The sequence below is a fragment of the Triturus cristatus genome, chromosome 3_1, assembly GCF_964204655.1.
Source record: "Triturus cristatus chromosome 3_1, aTriCri1.1, whole genome shotgun sequence".
NCBI lineage: Eukaryota > Metazoa > Chordata > Amphibia > Caudata > Salamandridae > Triturus > Triturus cristatus.
In genome coordinates, this window is record NC_140583.1 from 403873113 (window position 1) to 403882241 (window position 9129).

Here is a 9129-nt window from a genome sequence, read left to right on the forward strand (position 1 = left end):
GTGGGAAGCTGTCTCAGCCTGGGCGCGCGCACACACAGACAGCTCTTTGAGCTCAATTCCGTTGCGCCCCTGCCTTCAAGCCCTCACTGCGAGGGCCAAGGCTCCTGTTGCGCGACACACCCACGAAGGTCAGGCGACACAGTAACGTGTCGCGACACATACTTTGGAAAGCTCTGTTCTAAAGGATTTATCGCCGAGTTATCGGCACTTTATCGAAGCTAAATTGGCGATAAATTTATCGCCCTATTCACAAGCTGGTACTAACAGCCGATATCACCAGTTTTCCTGCGATAGCAGCCGCAAAAAACATTGCCACAGATGACCCCGGAAACTATCGCTAATGAGATGCAGAGTAAGCGTTTCCGTGCAAATAGCCGCCACAACACCACTCCGCAACATTCTCAACGACCAGCCAGATCGACGATAAGATCCCAAAACAGGCATAAGGCGCGTTAGCAGCATGAAATTAACACCTTCTCTAACCTGGTGTAAAGTAGGACAACAACCTGCACCAGAAAAGGGAGCCCAGCCCAGAGCCACACCAGAAGAACAACAGATGCCATGGAGCCACTGATCATGCAGCCCGGAGCCCCAAGAGGGCCACAACACCCAACTACACCACACCCAGGCCCGCCACCCCTCCCCACCAGACACCCCCCTGCCCTCCCGTGGACTACCACAGAGGCAGCGCAGACCAAGACAGCGGACCTTCAGAAAACGCACCAGCCTCACAGACCCAATACAAGAGGATGTCATTGCCCACTATAGGCACAAATGGACAACCATCCTATGCATCCTGAACATCATTGCCCACAGGCCGACGGTACCCACACAGCGGACAACCAGCTTCCCTCCGCAGACAAAGCCGCTGTCTGTGCTGCTTTTGTTGGCCTCAGGTACCTCCCAACCAACAACTACCAGAGTCGGAGAATGAATACACCACACACCCCAACACCACAATCATGCAACTCACAACTCTGGGAATGCACACGTTCCAAACTCATACACAACATGCCAAACAACATGCCCACCCACCAGACACAACAGCACAACTAACTGTGGTAACCTGGGCTAGCCATGTACATGAGCCAACAACGGCATGGCACCCCAGTTGCAGAATGTGGGGCGAGGTGGGAACCAGGCATGTGCGAAGGAGGCAAGTGACCCACGAATGAGAATGCACACAATGCCAAGAGTGGCGTGAGTGTGCTGGACAGACTGCAGTATGCAGACCACAGATGTATCCATGTCGACATACACTGCTGCTGTGTGGAGTGTAGTGGACGCAACCATGTCACCCCAGCCAGTGGAAAAGATCGCAGAAATGTAGCTCGTTACGACCGCCCCTGGAAACGTGAGCGGAGTGGGCTGGCCCGGCGTATCCCAGTCTAGCATAGGGGTGTGAATTAAAAGCACGTAGCTCTGGGCGTGGTTCTCTTCCGGAATGCACAACGTGTCTGCCAGGGCGGCGCCTTTCACCCAGCCACAAGGCCAACGTTGTGAGTGGCGGTGCCTGCGATCCTGTGCACCTGCTTCACCCCGGGCTGCTGGTCTCCGAACCTATCTTGGCCGCTCCTGCGCACCCAGGCCTCACTGCTCACCTGCCGACACCGGCGTGTCTCCAAGAGGGCCCACCACATGCCAGTGCAAGCTCCAAGCCTGAGGCCCGCCACCTTGGCAGCCTCCTCCGACCATCACGGCCTCCCCGACACCGGCCTGCAGTACTCCTTTCTCGTTGACATACTCCACCGCTGCCTCCGGCCTACACCACGGTCAAGTAGGTCACACATTTGGAACTGAGTCTTGATTTCTCAATGGCAGAGTTCATATCATTGCACGCAAGGAGAGGTGTAAGAGGAAGATGCGTTTGAGTCTGGAGGAAAAAAGGATCATCGTTACGGAGATGATCGAACACTGCCAATAACTGCTCTGGTGTCACTAACTCTGTGCATCGCGAGCCAACGACACGTGGCTGTGGGCCCCTGCTGACAGCTGCCTTGGGCCTACACTGCGGTCGAGTAGGTCACACATTTGGAACTCAGTCTTGATCTATTTATGACAGAGTTTATATCATTGTACAGGCCTCATCGCAGACTGTATCCCCTTTCAGCTCCGGTGCCACTAAGTCTGTTCCGCGACGTTCATGGACACTTTCTGGTCGAACTTTGGTGGCGACTGAGTCTATGGACTGGGGGTCGTCTTCATCATCATGTCGGTGATACTGACTTGGTGGCAAAAAACGAGGCTGTAGCATTCCACTACTCAATTTGCCGCTTCTGACCGGCTTCTGCCCTCTGCATCATGCCCTGGAGGACACCTTCCACTGTCCCCCGAAACCCTCTGCTACATTCACATTCGACATCGACAAGGACCCGCTCAGCTCACGTGGCCCTACCTTAGTGCACCGCAAGTCACCGTCCCATGGCGGCGTGCCTGTGCCAGCTGCAGTGCATCCGGGGCCACTAACTCTGTGCAGCTCAACTCATGGACCCTGTCTGATAGAATATTGGATGGCCTCTGAGTCGATGGACTGGGGGTTATCAACGCCATGTGTCTGTGGCCCTGCGCTGTCCGCTGCCTCCGGCCTCAGCTGCGGTCCACCTGGGCTTACACATCAAATCGAGTCCTGACCTGCCCGGACATCGCATCACCGCAGGATGCACATGCCACAACCACCAGGACCAACTCCAAACAATAGGTGCCAGAGTTGGCAGTGTCTTACTGCCAGAATATCAGACTTGCTCACACCTGTCGTGGGTGCCATCATCAGCTTGATACCCTGCTCAGCTCTTAAGGTGCCACTAACTCAGTGCACCACAACTCATGGACCATTTCTGATTGAGTTTTGTGCTGTGGACAGCTCACGCAGCAATGTCACCTCAGGCAGTGTAAAAGACCTGGGATGATGATGAGGAAGATGATGCAGGTGTAACGCACCCAACTGCAGCTGCAGCAGGAATATCCCAAAAGGACACAATGCTAGACAATTTGTTCACATGAGCACACTCAGCTCTGGTGCCCCAACCTCAGTGCACTGCAACTCACGGACCCTTATGATTGCATACTGGGTGACCTCTTCACTTGCTCCGGCTACCACCATGATGCTTCAAAGTTGTTTCTGTAATGCTGGTGTTTTATGTTTCCGCTTTGATTGTGATCACTGTTCAAGTTGTTGCCAGCACCAACCACTCCATGAGGGCTGGCTTACACTCTCCCCCCACACATCCAACACAGGCGTCACTGTACATGTGATCCTGGCAATAAAGGTGCCGGGCGCACATGCCCGTAGCCAGTTCCACAAACTATCTGAGTGTGTCCGTGTGGTCATAATGTATGCATGAGGGCCCCGGGCCCTGCAACATTACATTGTGCTGTGTACAGTGGACGCAAACATGTCACCGAAGGCAGCGGGTAAGACCTTAGACATGTAGCTTTGTCGTCCCCCAATCAGTACGTAAGAGGAGTGGACTAGGCTGGCGTACGCAAGTCCAGCGTGGGGGTGTGAATTATTATCACGGGGCTCTGGGCATGAGTAAGTACTGGAAAAGTGCAAATGCACGTGTCTCTGTCGCATTGTGGGTCTCCGTTGAGGAGTGTAAGTGGACTGAGACACCTACGTATGTAATCTAGTTCGGGTTACATGAGGTCGAACCCCACCCGCACCTGTTCGGCCACCTCCTTCTGGCAGTCTGACACCTGGCCTTGAAATACGATGTGTGCTTAGGTGGGGTGCTGGGAGCCAGCCGTGGTGGTGGGTGCTTCCTGCTGTGTGGTCTGTGCAGGGGGTGGGGTCTCCGCGGTGCAGCTTGGCTGCCCTGCTACTGGAGGTGGATTGCCTAAGATGTCCATGAACTGTTGTAGGGCGTTGGTGTCGAAGGTGTGGATGTCCTCCTCAGCATCACAGATGAGTTGTCTTGTCTGCTCTGCTGGAGGTGTTGTTTGTCCCTCTGCAATGTGAAGGGGGATGCATTTTGACATTGTGTTGACATGTATGTTGATGCCTTGTTCACGAATACATACAAAGTGCATGCCAATGTACATTGTGACTGTTTGGGAGGAGTGGACTATGTGATGCGGGACATTTGGACTACATGACGGATGTGAGGTTATACAAGTACATTATTATCTCACAGTTTCCTGCTATGTCAGGTGTGATTGGCCTGTTTCAACGCACAAGCGGACCCAGTTGTGTCCTCTGTTCTGCAGTGTAAGTGTTGCACTTTGTACCACATTGTCGTCAATGTGGATGTGCTGTAATTGCTATGTGTGTGTGTGCATTGTGGGGAATTCGCCCCTGCAGCAGTGATTTTGCTGCCCCTTATCCCTTTGAGGCGGTGTGCCTTTGACTCTTGTGCTTTTACGGTGCTGAGAGGTTGGCGACTTGGGTCATTTGTGCTCTTGGACGGTTTCTGTACTCTTGTGCATTGTTTGTGTCTTCAGATATATTGTTGACGTCAGGGGATGTTTGTGCACGTGGATGTGTCAGAGTTTGACCTGCTCCTTTACGGATGTGGTCCACACTCAGCCACCTCAGTGTTGTGCACCATGTCATGTTGATTGTACTGCAGCCATTCTGATCGCCATGTAGTGTCACTTGCATTGTCAGTGTGGCTCACAAATATGCATCTTTGCTGTGTTTCGCACATGTGCATGTGTTGGTTGTGAGATTGGTAATGTGTGGGGTGGGACCCCTTTGGGCACATGTTGGACGGGGGCCTACTTGGTGTTTCTATGTGTGCTGCAGAGTGCCGCGTGGATCAGGGACATGATCCAGGGTCATTGTGGGTGTGCAGTGTGCTCCACATGATTATGCATGTGTGCCATTGTGCCCATCTCCCCCGTCCCCCCATGCCCTGGTCGTTACTCACCCTGTTGATGTAGTGTCAGGTAATATAGAGCTGTGTCCAGACTACCAACTCCTTGCACCGTCCCCCCCAATGATAACTGGGGCCACCATTTCCTCCAGCTCCTCCTGTGGCGCAGAACTCCCACCTCCAGTCGCCTTGGCTGCTTTCCTGTTGGCAGCGGGTTTCTGCTTGGTTTGGCTTTTCACATCATGCCGGCGCCTCTAGAACTCCTCCATTGACCTCCTCGACACTCCGACTGCATTCACGTTGTTCACAATGGACTGGCATGTTTCCTTTTGTGTTGCCAATGACACAGTGGAGGTGACGAACAGTTGTTGCTTGTGTTCTATCTCCTCCATGACGAATATCCGGTTTTCCTGCGGACTGCACCCAGTCTTCCTCTTTCTCTTCTCCTTGGCCCTCCTCGACCCCGGGGCTCCTTGCTGGTGGTCTGTGGGGTTTGCGTTGGCCTTTGGACTCGCTCCGGGTGCATCCACGGTGCTGAGCGGTTTCTATTTTTTCTCTATTTTTTTCTCTGCTTTTCTGGTGCATTTTCCCGCATGACGTGTGGGAATTGCTGGCCTGTCGCTAGTTATTGTTGATTTTTGTATTGCGATTGGCCTCATCGCTACTATATTCGTGTTTCGAGTTTTTTCGGCGTCGCGTTAATTTTGATGCGGTCATTTGACACGTTATCGTGGGACTATCGCAAGGTGCTGCCGGGTTGAGAATACTACGTTAACACAGCGTTGTTTTACCGCAATAGACTGCGATATCCAAAGTTGCGTTAGGCTAATTTTGTGATAATTATCACACGTTCTTGAGAATATGCCCCATTGTACCATATCTCAAGAATTTATAGGTAATTTAAATGTATGCCAATTAGGAGCATAGGTAATTTTGACATGTTTCATGGGGTAAGTGCACATACAATGGAGCCTGCTTAGCTGAGTCCCAGTGCACAGATTAAAAAAACAGTAGCATCAGTCAAAAATAATGGAGGTGATCATGCAAAAAGATGCATTTTCCTACACAGATTATTTCACAATCTGTGGAGTTTATCTTGTGAGCATTAATACCAGCCACTTAATCTCCCAGTTACAAGGAAACTCAGTGGGTGGGCATTGGTAGGGAGGAAATCAAAAACGAAAACATATGCAGCATCGGACGCAATATAATTTGAACAAAATATTTTATAGAGGGCAGGTCAACCCGCAGGTTGGCTAAACACTGCTGGCATTTAAGCAATTCCTCGATCTTTTCTTGTGCTGAAGTTTATCTTTATGTAAGCATTTCATTAGTTAAATTTATATTGCTCTAATCTTTGGATTCACAGAAATTAAAAACTGTAATTGTAAAGTCATAAAAATGGAAGTAGAAGGATGTAATTTGTCTTGTGGTCATTGATGTTTTGCTTACTCATTTAGATGATAGTAAGCCATATGCCACCTCATGTGTTAGCTGCTGCTCAAAGAAAGAATCTACTCCTACATCTTTTTATACACAAACGTTGTGTCCTTGTTATTTCTCTTTTCGTCTTGAGACTGCTGGGACTGACTATTTGACCTCGTGGTGGTATGTTGATGTGGTGGTAGTGGTGGCTCATAGCTGCATTGATTCCTGTCATCATCACTCAACAGCAGGTTAGGGTATGGCATGCACAATAGCATCATACCAAACTAAAATGGCTATCTGCTTCTCTCATTACAGCTGGTTCTTGAATTAGTGTGCATGCTTGTGAACGTCACATCACTGGTGTTAGACCAGTCAGCCTTATGGTGGTCTCCCCACCAACCTTTTGCCTTCTCCCCTCCTGTTTTGCTGAATTTGTTTTTGTTGGCCATAGCACTCTGTGCACTTTACCACTTTGAACCAGTGCTAAAGTCCGTGTGCTCACTCCCTAAATCATTGTAAAATTGGCTTGCACCTGATTAGCATATTTAATTAACTTATAAGTCTGTAGTAAAGTTGTATACTGTTGGACTTGGCCATGTTAGCAGGGACATCACCAGACTTCTGCCTTCTCCCTCCTATTTTCGGAAATCTTTTTTTGTTGGCTTTTAGGACTCCATGCACTTTACCACAGCAAAATTGTGGTAAAGTGTTTTTGTCCTCACCTACCACACATCTACTTCAAGGGACTGCTACACAAAGCACTACACACCACTTCTCAGAGCCAGGGTAGGGGAAGAAAGGAAATTCCAGAACCAGATGTGGGTGGGGGAGTGGAGGGGCAGAATCTGGATGTTTCTCCCACTTCAAAGCTGGTACCCGATATAGATATTAGATCTTCATACCACCTCTTCAGATCACTTCTAGCCCTGTGGAAGACTCGGAAGAAGGACTTCTTTGCTGTCCTACTCCTGGAAGGACTGCCTTGCTGCAAGAAGGATTGCCTTGCCGACTGAGGAAGGCAGACTGGCCATGCTTCTTGAATCCAAAATCACCAGAGTGTCTCCAAGGGCTATCTGACTGACCTCTTCTGAGCTACAGGGACTTAACAAGCTCCAAAGACCTTTCCTACATCAGCCCAGACTCAACTGGACCTGCATGTACACTGCTGCTGATTCACTGGAGTGAGTCCTGATCCCTGAAATCTGCCCCCCAGATCCTGCACCCTTGGCTGGCATCAGAGTGTACTCCTACTGGACCAACTGTGTGACACAACATGCCACTGTTCGGTGGCCTCATTGGAACTGATGCACATAACGCTTCTCGACTCAGGACCTCGCATCACAGCATCTTGCAGCTCCTGATCAGTGGCCTCATCGGAACTGATGCTGTGCGATGCAACTCGAAACAGCTCCTGATTGGCAGCCCCATTGGAACAGATGTAACCCGACCCAGCACAGAGTAGGACCTCGCATCTCAGTACAAGTACAACTAGTTACATTGCCCAGTGAGCCAAACTTGTTCCTGTACCCAGCCTGTGCTTCCTCGCAGTTGGCTTGAACTTGTGACTTTGTTACAGCCCAGGTACAGAATGCAGAAGACGCTGAGAGTGCAGAGGGTGAGGACGAGCTGGGGAAATTACGGTTGCTGCAGTCCAAGGCTAGTGATATTTGACGGTAATTATGCTGTCATTGAGCACTCTGTAGTGCCCGTTTTAAGTGTCCTAGTTTCTATGGCGAGGATCGGACGAAGTCTGCAGCGCATTGGGACCTGTTAGGGATATCGCCAGGTGCCTAGCCATGGCTTGGAGAAAGGTTTGACAAAAGCATTGAAAAAAATTGATAATTACCTAAACACACCTCTGCCTGTGGAGATCAATGCTAACAGTACAGAGGTTGAAAATGTTTCGAAGCACAAGCTCCTTGATAGTGATGATCTCACACTTGCTGACTGCAATCTTCTACCCAAACTTCATGTAGTAAAGATTGTAGCAAACAAATAAAAGCAATTACGAGATCCCAAAAGAGAGGATGGAGGTATGGCGATATCTGAAGAATTTGGATGCGCTGGACGAATTTACCAACACTTGTGCAGCTGACAAAAGAAGACACCTACTGCTTTGGCCTCAGCCCTACAGGACTGTCCAGACTCCGAGCTGCCAACAGTGAAGAAAGCAGCATGTCCAGCAGCCCCCCAGAGCCTGGAGGACCTGTCCTGCACTCACCTTACAGACTAGGTCTCCCATGGGCACCTGATTTGCTCAAGAAAGACTCCAAGACCAGAATATGGATTTAGGTGAGTCTGCAATTCTGCACCCGACACCCACAGCCTGAGTTTTAGTGGCCCAGCACCACGAGGAGGTCTCCCCAGTGATCCTGACCCGGGATCCCTGACCTCCCACAAGCTTCAGGACAACGCCTGCAGCCTCAACCTGAAGGGTCCCCTTGGCTGCGACAAGAGCTGGTACGAAAAGCCGACGCCAGAAGACACCCCTGCACCTGACACCCCAGGACCCAACCAACGGTGTCCAGGAATCCCCCAAGATCCCAACTTACCTCTCCAGCTGGTGGTTGCCTTCAGTAAGCCTGAGCCTACAGGAACTTCTCCGAGTCAAAGGTCTCTGTTAAAAAGCACAGGGTCCCCATGTCTTTTCTCTTGGGGGGGGGGGGGGGAGGTATTTTTTTTATTGATAATTAGAACATTCGTCATGTACAGAATCGTGATATACAATTAGTCATTGGAAAGGAGAAATGCTATATAATATGCAACATTACAATCAGGTATTACAGTTTCATGAACTTCCTTTGTGTCATTTCAAGTTTTACAGTTGGTGAGATGCATAGATCCCCCCGATAGGTATTCTAGGCCCCCCTTTTTTTATCCCACTTCT